This window comes from Scyliorhinus torazame, chromosome 24 (genome assembly GCF_047496885.1).
Source record: "Scyliorhinus torazame isolate Kashiwa2021f chromosome 24, sScyTor2.1, whole genome shotgun sequence".
Lineage (NCBI taxonomy): Eukaryota > Metazoa > Chordata > Chondrichthyes > Carcharhiniformes > Scyliorhinidae > Scyliorhinus > Scyliorhinus torazame.
The window spans coordinates 49526336-49543797 of NC_092730.1; the positions used below are offsets into that span (position 1 = coordinate 49526336).

Genomic DNA, 17462 nt, shown 5'->3' on the forward strand with positions numbered 1-17462 from the left:
ATAACCTTGTGTTTTTGTTATGAAGACAGTTAATTCAGTATGAATATTTTAAGATACTAATATGGAAGCGCTCAACGTGGGGCTCGAACCCACGACCCTGAGATTAAGAGGCGTCGGTGCTTATTCGGAGGGTCAGTGTTGACTCGTTGGGTCGAATGGCCTCCTTCTGCGCTGGAGATTTTACGATTCGATGATACAAGGAGGTTGATGCGGTGGAGTCCTTCTGCCATACCGCCCACTCCTGACACCATGTAGAAATGCTGCTCTCTCAACGACTGGCGACTAAGGTCTTGTAATAAAAAATAATTAAATTAATAATTGAGCAGCCCCTCCTGGCTTGTGCTCTGACCGCGATCCGGGGAGAACTGCTCGAATCCAGACACCTGATCATGTTAGTTCCGTCATCCGGTCATCACGTGACCTTTCGGCCTGCACAGGTCTCCTTCTGTGCCGTAATTTCTAGATTCCATCATTTTAATTTTCTTCCAGACTGGAAGTGTGGTCTTGTTCCATTTGAATTTCTAATATATTTCCAATGTAACTGATGTTGTTACACAAACAATTCAATCAGTGGAATTGTGCGTTTAGGAGTTGAGATTTTCGAGTCTCTCAAGGCTTCTCTCCAAAACCAATGGCCATTTTCCACGAAGATTCAACCCCTCCTCACATAAACACTATTACAACAGAGAAAAATACGGCACAGAACAGGCCCTTCGGCCCACAATGTTGTGCCGAACCTTTGTCCTAGATTAATCATAGATTATCATTGAATTTACAGTGCAGAAGGAGGCCATTCGGCCCACCGTGTCTGCACCGGCCGACTATTGGTCGCTTGAATGCAATAACTTCCTGGAGTGATTCCAGGCTGGTTTTAGAATGAATTCCATCGACCAAATTACTAATGAATGACACATTGAATGTAGCTGCGATGGCCGAGTGGTTAAGGCGTTGGACTTGAAATCCAATGGGGTTTCCCCGCGCAGGTTCGAATCCTGCTCTCATCGACTGTGATTCGAATTGTTTCTTCAACTCCCCGCACAAGCCGCTGACTCGAAAATTAATGCTTTTTCCGATTGTTTGTAAATAAGCGGTTTGAACGTGAATCAAGTTCAGTCAGATACTTAACATTTTTTGGGGGGGACTGAACGAAATATTCAGATGAATAAGGAACTCACACCCAAAACAACAATCAGTAAATAATAACATTTCCTGCAACGTTCGGAAGGAGAAGCAGCAACGGCAGCGAATGGAAACGTGGTTTGGTTTCATTCAGCTGAATGTATTTCTGGGTAAAAAGATCGTGGCAGAAATGGAACATATTTTATCTCTCTATCTGTTTCTTTGTTTCTTTCTCTCTCCCTCACTCATTGATTTTGTGCTTCTCCGGGGACTGATTGGATACACAGCGAAACTCAGCCCCATCTCATTCCAACTCTTTTGGACCAACACGTCCTGGAGATGGACGGTCATGAATCAGTGGAAGAATCTACAACCTATTCCATTCTTGGCTCTGTGAGAAGTTCCATTCCTGGTTGTGAGGTGGCTCTGAGATAAAGGGATCGAGAGAGAACGAGGTGACTGCAGTCTGACTCTTACTCTGAAAACCAGTTCGTACGCCCTTGTAGAAAGTGGATGTGTATGAGAACAGGAGAAAAGCAGATCATGGGTCTGTGATTGATTTTATTGAGCAGGACCTTGAAAGGTGAAGGAAACTTCGAACCAGTCAGCGCCTGTCTGAGAACTGGCAAGGAATTAAGGCTGATATTGAAACGGTTGACCTTGAATTAGTTTAGGCAAATCGATTCTTTATGAGGTGTTGGTATATTGTTTTCAGAGACACTGTCATACTTTCTTAAAATATGATTTGTACTTGTTTTTGTTTTGTTCAATAATTTGGGGAATCTATTTGGAGCGGGTGCAGTTGATTAATATCTGTGCCTCTTGCTTGGCAGCTCCCCGGGAAGCAGCAGCTCCATTCCGGTCGAGATCTGTGAACACAAACAGGATATGCAAACTATTGCGCACTGCTGCCATCTCCTGGTTGAACGCGAGTTGTACAACACGGTAACTCTGTATTCGTAACACATTTCAAATGGAGCAAAAGAACATTAGAACATAGAACATAGAACATGGAACAATACAGCGCAGTACAGGCCCTTCGGCCCACGATGTTGCACCGAAACAAAAGCCATCTAACCTACACTATGCCATTATCATCCATATGTTTATCCAATAAACTTTTAAATGCCCTCAATGTTGGCGAGTTCACTACTGTAGCAGGTAGGGCATTCCACGGCCTCACTACTCTTTGCGTAAAGAACCTACCTCTGACCTCTGTCCTATATCTATTACCCCTCAGTTTAAAGTTATGTCCCCTCGTGCCAGCCATATCCACCCGCGGGAGAAGGCTCTCACTGTCCACCCTATCCAACCCCCTGATCATTTTGTATGCCTCTATTAAGTCTCCTCTTAACCTTCTTCTCTCTAACGAAAACAACCTCAAGTCCATCAGCCTTTCCTCATAAGATTTTCCCTCCATACCAGGCAACATCCTGGTAAATCTCCTCTGCACCCGCTCCAAAGCCTCCACGTCCTTCCTATAATGCGGTGACCAGAACTGTACGCAATACTCCAAATGCGCCCGTACCAGAGTTCTGTACAGCTGCAACATGACCTCCCGACTCCGGAACTCAATCCCTCTACCAATAAAGGCCAACACTCCATAGGCCTTCTTCACAACCCTATCAACCTGGGTGGCAACTTTCAGGGATCTATGTACATGGACACCTAGATCCCTCTGCTCATCCACACTTTCAAGAACTTTACCATTAGCCAAATATTCCGCATTCCTGTTATTCCTTCCAAAGTGAATCACCTCACACTTCTCTACATTAAACTCCATTTGCCACCTCTCAGCCCAGCTCTGCAGCTTATCTATATCCCTCTGTAACCTGCTACATCCTTCCACACTATCGACAAGACCACCGACTTTAGTATCGTCTGCAAATTTACTCACCCACCCTTCTGCGCCTTCCTCTAGGTCATTGATAAAAATGACAAACAGCAACGGCCCCAGAACAGATCCTTGTGGTACTCCACTTGTGGCTGTACTCCATTCTGAACATTTCCCATCAACCACCACCCTCTGTCTTCTTTCAGCTAGCCAATTTCTGATCCACATCTCTAAATCACCCTCAATCCCTAGCCTCCGTATTTTTTGCAATAGCCTACCGTGGGGAACCTTATCAAACGCTTTGCTGAGATCCATATACACCACATCAACTGCTCTACCCTCGTCTACCTGTTCAGTCACCTTCTCAAAGAACTCAATAAGGTTTGTGAGGCATGACCTACCCTTCACAAAGCCATGCTGACTATCCCTGATCATATTATTCCTATCTAGATGATTATAAATCTTGTTTCTTATAATCCCCTCCAAGACTTTACCCACTACAGACGTGAGGCTCACCGGTCTATAGTTGCCGGGGTTGTCTCTGCTCCCCTTTTTGAACAAAGGGACCACATTTGCTGTCCTCCAGTCCTCTGGCACTATTCCTGTAGCCAATGATGACATAAAAATCAAAGCCAAAGCTCCAGCAATCTCTTCCCTGGCCTCCCAGAGAATCCTAGGATAAATCCCATCAGGTCCCGGGGACTTATCTATTTTCAGCCTGTCCAGAATTGCCAACACCTCTTCCCTACGTACCTCAATGCCATCTATTCTATTAGCCTGGGGCTCAGCATTGTCCTCCACAACATTATCTTTTTCCTGAGTGAATACTGACGAAAAATATTCATTTAGTATCTCGCCTATCTCTTCAGACTCCACACACAATTTCCCATCCCTGTCCTTGACTGGTCCTACTCTTTCCCTAGTCATTCGCTTATTCCTAACATTCCTATAGAAAGCTTTTGGGTTTTCCTTGATCCTTCCTGCCAAATAATTCTCATGTCCCCTCCTTGCTCGTCTTAGCTCTCTCTTTAGATCCTTCCTCGCTACCTTGTAACTATCCATCGCCCCAACCGAAACTTCACACTTCATCTTCACATAGGCCTCCTTCTTCCTCTTAACAAGAGATTCCACTTCCTTGGTAAACCACGGTTCCCTCGCTCGACGCCTTCCTCCCTGTCTGACCGGTACATACTTATCAAGAACACGCAGTAGCTGATCCTTGAACAAGCCCCACTTATCCAGTGTGCCCAACACTTGCAGCCTACCTCTCCACCTTATCCCCCCCCAAGTCACGTCTAATGGCATCATAATTGCCCTTCCCCCAGCAATAACTCTTGCCCTGCGGTGTATACTTATCCCTTTCCATCATTAACGTAAACGTCACCGAATTGTGGTCACTGTCCCCAAAGTGCTCTCCTACCTCCAAATCCAACACCTGGCCTGGTTCATTACCCAAAACCAAATCGAACGTGGCCTCGCCTCTTGTTGGCCTGTCAACATATTGTTTCAGGAAACCCTCCTGCACACACTGTACAAAAAACGACCCATCTATTGTACTCGAACTATATCTTAACATGGTTAAATATTATCATTGTAGTAATCATCTTGAAATCCCCAGATATCTGATTTCTGACTGAGCTATCCAGCTCTACCCGGTCTATCGGAATATGAAAGATTCCCATTGCAGCCATATTGGTTACAAGAATATCGAACCCCTGATTTAATACATTCACCCGCTTCATTGTTTGTGTATTCGTTCTATAAATACAGAGGGGGCAACATTGCCCAGGGACAGGTGGTGGTATAGTGGTGACTGTCCCAGCATTTGACCCAGATTCAGTTCCTGCCCATCACAGTGGTGAATTATTTAATTAGATACCGCAGGTCAGGGCAGAAAAGGAGTGGACACTCCTCAAATAAAATTCACCAATTGTTTTCATCACCCATGGGTTTCTTTATGTAATAACCAGCATCAATATGTTTTGAGTGGAAACTTAGTTTAAATAAACGACAATCTTCAACATTAATAACTACGTTCTCAGTCTGCAACAATAGTAAATAGGTGGGTTAAACGGGACAAAAATACGAGCCACGCAAATTTCCGTTTACAAAATGAGCTTAAAACAATCCTAGTGGCTGAATAACTTAATCACTAAGTAAGTTACATAATTGTTACCAGTAAAAAGTTATTACTGAAACAGGATGAAAAGGGCAGCATCAGGGCACAAGGACAAGGTAATGTCTCAGACCAGTGTTAGAGTCCAATGTAATGACACACAGAACATCAGAAACATATTGCATAAATACATTTATTGTGGACTGGTGCCATCTCCTGGCTGATCGGGAGCCGTGTGACACAGACACTTTCATTCAGGAGCGTTTTAAATTGGAGTGAAATGCACACAAACAACACGAATTTATTTCTGCTCACTGTGCCAGTTATAGTGATCTGTATTAAACAGCAGGAGCGGGATCCGCAGCCTTCGCCTTGTTTTAAAATAATTTAGAGTACCCAATTAATTTTTCCCAATTAAGGGGCAATTTAGCGTGGCCAATCCACCTAGCTTGCACATCTTTGGATTCTGGGGGCGAAACCCACGCAACCACGGGAGAATGTGCAAATTTCACACGGACAGTGACCCAGAGCCGGGATCGAATCTGGTACCTCGGCGCCGTGAGGCAGTCGAGCTGACCACTGTGCCGCCATGCTGCCCTCGCAGTTTCGTTGTTGAAATGAAATCAAAATAAACAATTTTTGTCCCTTGCTTTTCGTACTGGGACCATGGGTAACTTGGGTTATTTTTGGTTTGTTGGCCTCCACTGCGAACAGAATAAAACACATACGGGACCAGTCTTTGCCGTTGCTGAGTAAGCACTGTGCAATAGTCACTCCGAACGATTCTGCCATGAAGCTGCTCTGCAAGTATTCTCCTTCTCAATCTGCCGAAGGCTGAGCTGACACATTGGAGGTGAGGGCGAATCCTATCTGATGGATCTGCCTTTTTCCAGTGGTGGCTTCCGGTCATGGAAAACGGTCCACATTTTACACGATCTCGCCATTTTATTCTGTGTGCCATTTCTATGTGAGTGTTGACAACACAATTCAGCTCTTGGTATTCACCATGATTCAGTCAGTGGTGGTCTGTGGAAAGTAGGAGTCAGTCTGTGGAGCTCTGTCTCCCATAGTCTTGACGTTCAGAGTGACCGTTACACAGTCATTGTGGCGACAAGGTCCCATTTGCACATTGAGGATTCGCACCATCCGGTTATTTGACACTACCACCCTGCTAAGTGCGATCAATTTTTAAATACAATTGCTGCACATTTCAGTCCCTGACACTAAATGGCAGAGTCAGATTCATTCCATATTTGTAATATACCAATCATTCTTCGGATTGTTACATATCTTCTGCAACAATCTGTCTTTGGGATTCAGTTAAGTCGCTTTGCGAGAGTCTCTGGGACTGTATGAGAGTCTGTCATTCAGTATCTTTCATACTCTGAAAATCTGTGTGAAGGTTGAACTAAATCTGTAATGATCAATCTCTAATATCGTTATTGAGTGGATAAAATCATTATGTTGTTTGCTAGTTTCCGTTAAAACGTCTGCATATCAGAATCATAACAAGACTTTCAGTGGCAGTGGGCATGCGCGTGTGTTGGGGGAGGTGCATATAGACATTTGGGTGGTGAATGAATCTTTATCGGTCAGTCCCTGCTGTGCCCAGTAACAAGTCTTACAACACCAGGTTAACGTCCAACAGGTGTGTTTCAAACGCTAGCTTTCGGAGCACTGCTCGTTCCTCAGGTGAATGAAGAGGTATGTTCCGGAAACATATATATAGGCAAAGTCAAAAATGCAAGACAATGCTTTGAATACCAGCATTTGCAGGTAATTAAGTCTTTACAGGTCCAGAGATGAAATGAAAATCGCTTATTGTCACAAGTCGGTTTCAAATTAAGTTACCGTGAAAAGCCACATTCCGTCGCCTGTTAGGGGAGGCTGGTACGAGAATTGAACCGTGCTTCTGATCTGACTTGGTCGGCTTTTAAAGCCAGCGATTTAGCCCTGTGCTAAACCAGATAGGGTTAACCCCACGTTAAAGGGGTGTGAATTGGCTCACACCAGGACAGTTGGTAGGATTTCGCAAGCCCAGGCCAGATGGTGGGGGATAAATGAAATGCGACATGAATCCAAGGTCCCGGTTGAGGCCGTACACATGTATGCGGAACTAGGCTAGAAGTTTCTGTTCGGCGATTTTCATTGTCGCGCGTCCTGAAGGACGCCTTGCAGAACGCTTACCCGGAGATCAGAGGCTCAATGCCCTTGACTGCTGAAGTGTTCTCCTATGTGTTCTCTGGTGTATCATGTAAATATTCGATTCATTCTCTATCTGCAGACTCTGTTGCTTTGTGTGGCACAAGTCTCCCCAGACCAACGAGCCAGCCGCTGATTTGATCTCACTTGAAGCAACTTTTAATTGCGTCCAAAGCCCATCAGTTTCCCCACACAATTATAAATCAGAAATATGAATGGACAATGTGACATTTATCTCTCTGTCCTGGAGCTGATCAGAAGCAGTGATGTCAGTTTGCACCACTCGCCAAGTCGGTCTGTGGATGCGCCTCGCCAATCACGTGGGTAATGTAACTCTGCCAGTCAGTGGGTTCAGTTGGCATTTTAGGAGAAATTCGAAATCATCATGACTTCATCAGTGGCCTCATGGTTAAGGTGTGTGTGATGTCAATCATGATGTGATCAAATGAGTGTCTGTTTCAGTCTTTCCGCAGGGAGTTTTCATACTGAGGAGAAACATGTTGGACATGGTCTGGGAATGTTTCACTCCGGTCCATTCCCAACATATCCTGCCCTGATGGGATGAGTTTTTACTTCCAATCGTTGCAGAACACTTTTAAATATTGATTAATATTCGTTAATTATCATTTATTAAGTATTGTTTCATATGTTTAGTGTAGTTTATATAAAAATACAAATTACCAGACGCGATAAATTTTTACTTTCATTCCCGAAACAGCCAAATTGGGTGAAAACCATCAATGAGAGCCCCGATCATTTGTGTGGTCAGTGGTTTGTTTATGGAGCTGAGTAAATATTGTTACACAAACTATTTAATCAGTGGAATTGTGCGTTTAGGGAGTTGAGATTTTCGAGTCTCTCAAGGCTTCTCTCCAAATGCAATGGCCATTTTCCACGAAGATTCAACCCCTCCTCACATAAACACGATTAGAACATAGAAAATTCAGCACAGAACAGGCCCTTCGGCCCACGATGTTGTGCCGAACCTTTGTCTATTAATCATAGATTATCATTGAATTTACAGTGCAGAAGGAGGCCATTCGGCCCACCGTGTCTGCACCGGCCGACTATTGGTCGCTTGAATGGAATAACTTCCTGGAGTGATTCCAGGCTGGTTTTAGAATGTATTCCATCGACCAAATTACTTATGAATGACGAATTAAACGCAGCTGCGATGGCCGAGTGGTTAAGGCGTTGGACTTGAAATCTAATGGGGTTTCCCCGCGCAGGTTCGAATCCTGCTCGCAGCGACTGTGATTCGAATTGTTTCTTCAACTCCCCGCACAAGCCGCTGACTCGAAAATTATTGCTTTTTCCGATTGTTTGTAAATAAGCGGTTTGAACGTTAATCAAGTTCAGTCAGATACTTAACATTTTTGGGGGGGACTGAACGAAATATTCAGATGAATAAGGAACTCACACCCAAAACAGCAATCAGTAAATAATAACATTTCCTGCAACGTTCGGAAGGAGAAGCAGCAACGGCAGCGAATGGAAACGTGGTTTGGTTTCATTCAGGTGAACGGATTTCGGGGTAAAAATATCGTGGCAGAAATGGAACATATTTTTAAAATATTTTCTTGTTTCTCCTTTGTCTCTCTATCTGTTTCTTTGATTCTTTCTCTCTCCCTCACTCATTGTTTTTGTGCTTCTCCGGGGACTGATTGGATACACAGCGAAACTCAGCCCCATCTCATTCCAACTCTTTTGGACCAACACGTCCTGGTGATGGACGGTCCTGAATCAGTGGAAGAATCGACAACTATTCCATTCTTGGCTCTGTGAGAAGTTCCATTCCTGGTTGTGAGGTGGCTCTGAGGTAAAGGGATCGAGAGAGAACGAGGTGCCTGCAGTCTGACCCTTACTCTGAAAACCAGTTAGTGCGCCCTTGTAGAAAGTGGGTGTGTCTGAGAACAGGAGGAAACCAGATCATGGGCCTGTGATTGATTTTATTGAGCCGGACCTTGAAAAGTTAAGGAGACTTTTAACCAGTCGGTGCCTGTCTGAGAACTGGTAAGGAATTAAGGCTGATATTGAAACGGTTGATATTGAATTAGTTTAGGCAAACCGATTCTTTATGAGGTGTTGGTATATTGTTTTCAGAGACACTGAAAACAATATACCACTTTCTTAAAATATGATTTGTGCTTGTTTTTGTTTTGTTCAATATTTTGGGGAATCTATTTGGAGCGGGTGCAGTTGGTTAATATCTTTGCCTCTTGCTTGGCAGCTCCCCGGGAAGCAGCAGCTCCATTCCTATCGAGATCTGTGGACACAAACATGATATCCAAACTATTGCGCACTGCTGCCATCCCCTGGTTGAACGCGAGTTGTACAACACGGTAACTCTGTATTCGTAACACATTTCAATTGGAGCAAAAGAACATTAACATGGTTAAATATTATCATTGTAGTAATCATCTTGAAATACCCAGATATCTGATTTCTGACTGAGCTACCCAGCTCTAGCCGATCTATCGGAATATGAAAGATTCCCATTGCAGCCATATTGGTTACAAGAATATCGAATCCCTGATTTAATACATTCACCCGCTTCATTGTTTGTGTATTCGTTCTATAAATACAGAGGGGGCAACATTGCCCAGGGACAGGTGGTGGTATAGTGGTGACTGTCCCAGCATTTGACCCAGATTCAGTTCCTGCCCATCACAGTGGTGAATTATTTAATTAGATACCGCAGGTCAGGGCAGAAAAGGAGTGGACACTCCTCAAATAAAATTCACCAATTGTTTTCATCACCCATGGGTTCCTTATGTAATAACCAGCATCAATATGTTTTGAGTGGAAACTTAGTTTAAATAAACGACAATCTTCAACATTAATAACTACGTTCTCAGTCTGAAACAATAGTAAGTATGTGGGTTAAACGGGACAAAAATACGAGCCACGCAAAGTTCCGTTTACAAAATGAGTTTAAAACACTCCTAGTGGCTGAATAAATTAATCACTAAGTAAGTTACATAATTGTTACCAGTAAAAAGTTATTAATGAAACAGGATGAAAAGGGCAGCATCCAGGGCACAAGGACAAGGTAATGTCTCAGACCAGAGTAAGAGTCCAATGTGATGACACACAGAACATCAGAAACATATTGCATAAATACATTTATTGTGGACTGGTGCAATCTCCTGGCTGAACGGGAGCCGTGTGACACGGACACTTTCATTCAGGAGCGTTTTAAATTGGAGTGAAATGCGCACAAACAACACGAATTTCTTTCTGCTCACTGTGCCAGTTATAGTGATCTGTATTAAACAGCAGGAGCGGGATCCGCAGTCTTCACCTTGTTTTAAAAGAATTTAGAGTACCCAATTAATTTTTCCCAATTAAGGGGCAATTTAGCGTGGCCAATCCACCTAGCATGCACATCTTTGGATTCTGGGGGCGAAACCCACGCAAACACGGGAGAATGTGCAAACTTCACACGGACAGTGACCCACAGCCGGGATCATATCTGGGACCTCGGCGCCGTGAGGCAGTCGTGCTGACCACTGTGCCGCCATGCTGCCCTCGCAGTTTCGTTGTTGAAATGAAATCAAAATAAACAATTTTTGTCCCTTGGTTTTCGTACTGGGATCATGGGTAAATTGGGTTATTTTTGGTTTGTTGGCCTCCACTGCGAACAGAATAAAACACATACGGGACCAGTCTTTGCCGTTGCTGAGTGCTGAGTAAGCACTGTGCAATGGTCACTCCGAACGATTCTGTCATGAAGCTGCTTTTCAAGTATTCTGTTTCTCAATCTGCCGCAGGCTGAGCTGACACGTTGGAGGTGAGGGCGAATCCTATCTGATGGATCTGCCTTTTTCCAGTGGTGGCTTCCGGTCATGGAAAACGGTCCACATTTTCCACGACCTCGCCATTTTATTCTGTGTGCCATTTCTATGTGAGTGTTGACAACATAATTCAGCTCTTGGTATTCACCATGATTCAGGGACAGCACGGTAGAATAGTGGTTAGCACTATGGCTTCACAGCGCCGGGTCTCAGGTTCGATTCCCACTTGGATCGCTGCCTGTGTTCTTCCTGTGTCTGCGTGGGTTTCCTCCGGGTCTCCGGTTTCCTACCACACTCCAAAGATGTGCAGTATAGGTGGATTGGCCATGCTAAATTACCCTGAGGTTAGATGTGGTTGCTGGGATACGGGGAAAGGGTGGACGCGTGGGCTTCAGTGGGGTGCTATTTGAAGAGCCGGTGCAGATTCCATGGTACGAATGGCCACCTCTGCACTGTAAATTCTATGATTCTATATTCCCTTAAAAAATGCATAATGAATGAAAATCGCTTATTGTCACAAGTAGGCTTCAAATGAAGTTACTGTGAAAAGCCCATAGTCGCCACATTCCGGCGCCTGTTCGTGGAGGCTGGTACGGGAATTGAACCGTGCTGCTGGCCTGCTTTTGTCTGCTTTAAAAGCCAGCGATTTACCCCAGGGTGCTAAACCAGCCCCTGTCTGGTTTTTAGTCTAAACCATTCATCTCACACGTCTCCAGACTGAAAATCATCTTTCGTCGTTTGAAGTTCTAGACTGTCCACGTATCAGTTCAGAAAATGTCCAAGTTTGTACCACCATCAAACTTTGAAACTGTTCCCTCGACACCATGTTCGAGCACATTGTTATATACCAGGGAAAGCAAATATTCCAGTAGGAACCCATGTCGAACACTACAAACCTTCTTCCAGTCCGAAAATTCTCTACTGGCCATTATATTCTGTTTCTGATTATTCAACCACATTTATATCCATATTGCTACTGTCCCTTTTATTCCAGGAGCTACACATTTCGCTAATTCTGTGCAGTTTTGGTTTCCTTATTTAGGTAAATACGGTTCAGAGGAAGTTTCCTCGATTGGTCCAGTGATGAGCGGGTTTTCTATTGAGGAAAGGTTAGACAGACTGCACTTGTTTCCAATGGAGATGTGAAGAGCGACAGTTGATTTGATTGAAGTACATCAGATTTTGAATGGTCTTGGCAAGGTGGACGTGGAAAGGATGTCGCTGCTTGTGGGTGAGACCAGAACTACTGGGCAGTTAAAAACAAGGATGTCGCCCTTTTCGGATGGAGATGTGGAAATTTCTCACTCCCAGAGAGTTGTGCGACTTTGGAACTCTGCCTCAGAAGGCGGCGGAAGCGGGACATTGATTATTTTAAAGGCGGAGATTCAGCAAATAAATCAAAGGTTTATCGGGGTTACATACAAACATTGCATTCAGCCAACTACCTGGATGCACAAGCGTTCGTTTGTTGTACTTGATATCTGAGGATAAATTCAGAGTCCTACACCATGGTGAAACGGTCTTAAAATGTCGCGTTCGTTTCTTCACGTGTTCTGTACTGACACATTCTCTGGAGCTCAAACCTGCTCCCTAATTCAGTCAATGACACCACATGGATCGTACTGATTAAACATAAACAGGGCTCGTCCGGGATTTGAACCCGGGACCTCTCGCATTTTACCGTTAACGGATGTCCCTAAGCGAGAATCATACCCCTAGACCAACGAGCCAACCGACCAGCGGCCGTCACTCAAACCATTGCTTCTCGCAGCCTATTGTATCAGCTCAATGCGCTTTTTAATTCCTTTTCAATTTGTTTCGTTGTTGAAATAAAATCAAAAGAAACATTTTTTGTCCCTTGCTTTTCGTACTGGGATCATTGAGTAAATTGGAGTATTTTTGGTTTGTTGGCCTCCACTGAAAACAGAATAAAACACATACGGGACCAGTCTTTGCCGTTGCTGAGTAAGCACTGTGCAATGGTCACTCCGAACGATTCTGTCATGAAGCTGCTCTTCAAGTATTCTCTTTCTCAATCTGCTGAAGGCTGAGCTGACACATTGGAGGTGAGGGCGAATCCTATCTGATGGATCTGCCTTTTTCCAGTGGTGGCTTCCGGTCATGGAAAACGGTCCACATTTTCCACGATCCCGCCATTTTATTCTGTGTGCCATTTCTATGTGAGTGTTGACAACATAATTCAGCTCTTGGTATTCACCATGATTCAGTCAGTGGTAGTCTGTGGAAAGTAGGAGTCAGTCTGTGGAGCTCTGTCTCCCATAGTCTTGACGTTCAGAGTGACCGTTACACAGTCCTTGTGGCGACAAGGTCCCATTTGCACATTGAGGATTCGCACCATCCGGTTATTTGACACTACCACCCTGCTAAGTGCGATCAATTTTGAAATACAATTGCTGCATCATTCAGTCTCTGACACTATATGGCAGAGTCAGATTCATTCCATATTTGTAATATACCAATCATTCTTCGGCTTGTTACATATCTTCTGCAACTATCTGTATTTGGGATTCAGTTAAATCGCTTTGCGAGAGTCTCTGGGACTGTATGAGAGTCTGTCATTCATTCAATATCTTTCATACTCTGAAAATCTCTGTGAAGGTTGAACTAAATCTGTAATGATCAATCTCTGATATTGTTATTGAGTGGACAAAATCATTATGTTGTTTGCTAGTTTCCGTTAAAACGTCTGCATATCAGAATCATGACAAAACTTTCAGTGGCAGTGGGCATGCGCGTGTGTTGGGGGAGGTGCATATAGACATTTGGGTGGTGAATGAATCTTTATCTGTCAGTCCCTGCTGTGCCCAGTAACAAGTCTTACAACACCAGGTTAAAGTCCAACAGGTGTGTTTCAAACGCTAGCTTTCGGAGCACTGCTCGTTCCTCAGGTGAATGAAGAGGTATGTTCCGGAAACATATATATATAGGCAAAGTCAAAAATGCAAGACAATGCTTTGAATGCCAGCATTTGCAGGTAATTAAGTCTTTACAGGTCCAGAGATGAAATGAAAATGAAAATGAAAATCGCTTATTGTCACAAGTAGGTTTCAAATTAAGTTACCGTGAAAAGCCACATTCCGTCGCCTGTTAGGGGAGGCTGGTACGAGAATTGAACCGTGCTTCTGATCTGACTTGGTCGGCTTTTAAAGCCAGCGATTTAGCCCTGTGCTAAACCATATAGGAGTAACCCCCCCATTAAAGGGGTGTGAATTGGCTCACACCAGGACAGTTGGTAGGATTTCGCAAGCCCAGGCCAGATGGTGGGGGATAAATGAAATGCGACATGAATCCAAGGTCCCGGTTGAGGCCGTACACATGAATGCGGAACTTGGCTAGAAGTTTCTGTTCGGCGATTTTCATTGTCGCGTGTCCTGAAGGACGCCTTGCAGAACGCTTACCCGGAGATCAGAGGCTCAATGCCCTTGACTGCTGAAGTGTTCTCCTACGTGTTCTCTGGTGTGACATGTAAATATTCGATTCATTCTCTATCTGCAGACTCTGTTGCTTTGTGTGGCACAGGTCTCCCCAGACCAACGAGCCAGCCGCTGATTTGATCTCACTTGAAGCAACTTTTAATTGCGTCCAAAGCACATCAGTTTCCCCACACAATTATAAATCAGAAACATGAATGGACAATGTGACATTTATCTCTCTGTTCTGGCGCTGATCAGAAGCAGTGATGTCAGTTTGCACCACTCACCTAGTCGGTCTGTGGATGCGCCTCGCCAATCACGTCGGTAATGTATTTCTGCCAGTCAGTGGGTTCAGTTGGCATTTTAGGAGAAATTCGAAGTCATCATGACTTCATCAGTGGCCTCATGGTTAAGGTGTGAGTGATGTTAATCATGATGTGATCAAATGTGTGTCTGTTTCAGTCTTTCCGCAGGGAGTTTTCATGCTGAGGAGAAACATGTTGGACATGGTCTGGGAATGTTTCACTCCGGTCCATTCCCAACATATCCTGCCCTGATGGGATGGGCTTTTCCTTCCAATCGTTGCAGAACACTTTTTAAATATTGATTAATATTCGTTAATTATCATTTATTAAGTATTGTTTCATACGTTTAGTGCAGTTTATTTAAAAATACTAATTACCAGACGCGATAAATTTTTACTTTCATTCCCGAAACAGCCAAATTGGGTAAAAACCATCACTGAGATGCAAAGGGAGCCCCGATCATTTGTGTGGTCAGTGGTTTGTTTATGGAGCTGAGTAAATATTCCAGAGCAGAGCCGCTGCGAGCGGGGTTCGAACTTCCACGGGGATACAATAATGTGGGTTTGCCGTTTGTGTCCACACATTTGGCGAGGAATGGAGCTGCTGCTGCCCGGCGAGCTGGGCAAGCAAGAGACACAGATATTGACCAACTGCACCCGCTCCAAATAGATTCCCCAAACTACTGGACAAAACAAAAACAAGCACAACTGATCTTTTCAGAAACTATGTCAGTCTCTTCGAAAACAATATGCCAACACCGCTTCAAGATTCGATTTGCTGTAAGAATTCACTATGAACTGCCTCAATGTCAGCCGTAATTCCTTACCAGCTCTCAGTCAGAAGCTGACTGTTTCGAAGTTTCCGTCACTTTTCTAGGTCCGGTTCAGTAAAATCAATCACACCCCCATGATCTGCTTTTCTCCTGTTCTCAGACACATCCACTTTCTACAAGTGCGCACGAAATGATTTGAAGAGTAAGAGTCAGACTCGTTAGCTCTCGATCCCTTTATCCCAGAGCCACCTCACAACCAGGAATGGAACTTCTTACAGAGCAAGAATGGAATAGTTTGTCGATTCTTCTACTGATTCACGACCGTCCATCACCAGGACGTATTCGTCCAAAAGAGTTGGGATGAGATGGGGCTGAGTTTCACTGTGTATCCAATCAGCCCCCGGAGAAGCACAAAAACAGTGAGTGAGGGAAAGAGAAAGAAACATAGAGAGACAACAGAAAGAGAACAAGAAAATATATTTTTTAAATGTTCCATTTCTGCCACGATCTTTTTACACAGAAATACATTCACCTGAATGAAACCGAACCACGTTTCCATTCGCTGCCGTTGCTGCTTCTCCTTCCGAACGTTGCAGGAAACTTTATTATTTATTGATTGCTGCTTTGAGTGTGAACTCCTTATTTATCTTTATGTTTCGTTTAGTTTCCAAAAAGAACGTTTTTCTAAAAAACTGAATTCGATAAATGTTAGTACCGTTGACAGACAACCAACCGAAATTCCGATTCATTGTCGAGCCGGCAGCTTTTCCGGGGAGTTGAACAAACATTTCGAATCACACTCGAATCTGCGGGGGAGAAACGCTATTGGATTTGAGGTCCAACGACTTGACCACTCGGCCATCACAGCTGCATCAATCAACAGTAATTTGGTCGATAGAATACATTCTAAAGCCGGCCTGGAATCACCCCAGGAAGTCATTGCATTCAAGCGATCAAAGCGTCCCCGGGGTTTATGTGAGGAGGGGTTGAATCTTGTGGAAAATAACCATTCGATTTGGAGAGAAGCCTTCAGATATTCGAAAATCTGAGTTCCCTAAACGCACAATTCCACTGATTAAATAGTTTGTGTAACAACATCAGTTACATTGGAAAAATATTAGAAATGCATGTTCCTTTTCAAATGCAGCAGCACTAAACTTCCCAGTCTGGATGAAAATTAAAATGATGAATCTAGAAAATAGAGCACAGAGGGAGACCAGTGGAGACCGAATGGTCACGTGATGACGCAACTAAAATGATCACGTGTCTGGATTCCTGCAATTCTCCCCGGATCGCGGTCAGAGCACAAGCCAGGAGGAGCAGCTCAATTATTAAATCAATTATTTTTTTATTACAACTCCTTGGTTTCCAGTCATTCAAAGACGACCATTTCTACATGGTGTCAGGAGTGGACATTATAGCAGAAGCATTTGAACGCATCAACCTCCTTGCTTCATAGAATCGTAGATTCTCCAGCGCAGAAAGCCATTCGGCCCAACAAGTCATTACTTACCCTCCGAATGAGCACCGCAGCCACTCTCCACAAGAAGAGGTTTAATGGGCAACGCAGCAGCTCGGCTAGCTCAGTCGGTAAAACATGAAACTCTATAATCCCAGAGTCGTGGGTTCGAGCCCCATGTTGGGCGCTTCCTTACTATTATCGGTAAAGATTGATGCTGAATCAATCAAGAAGGCAAGGTTATGTCGCTGGACTGAGAATCCAGAGGTCTGAACTAACCCTTGGTGAACTAATCTTAGTGACAAGATTTAACAAATCTGGAATTGAAATTTCGTCTCAGTAATGGCAGAGAAAGGTTCTGCTTCAGGCGGATCAACTTCCACAACTGGGAACACATTTACACAACAGGGAACGATTTGACACA

At 44.0% G+C, this 17462-nt stretch overlaps 3 non-coding genes across 3 annotated transcripts; 2 read left to right on the forward strand and 1 right to left on the reverse strand.

The window, feature by feature from the left end:
- Positions 1–922: 922 nt before the first annotated feature.
- trnas-uga (transfer RNA serine (anticodon UGA)) lies at positions 923–1004 on the forward strand. Its single transcript has one exon. It is a non-coding gene; the product is annotated as a tRNA-Ser (tRNA).
- Positions 1005–8439: 7435 nt separating this feature from the next.
- On the forward strand, positions 8440–8521 carry trnas-uga (transfer RNA serine (anticodon UGA)). Its single transcript has one exon. It is a non-coding gene; the product is annotated as a tRNA-Ser (tRNA).
- Positions 8522–12707: 4186 nt separating this feature from the next.
- Positions 12708–12798, reverse strand: trnap-agg (transfer RNA proline (anticodon AGG)). Its single transcript is given in 2 exon segments — positions 12708–12743; positions 12763–12798. It is a non-coding gene; the product is annotated as a tRNA-Pro (tRNA).
- Between the last annotated feature and the right edge of the window lie 4664 nt (positions 12799–17462).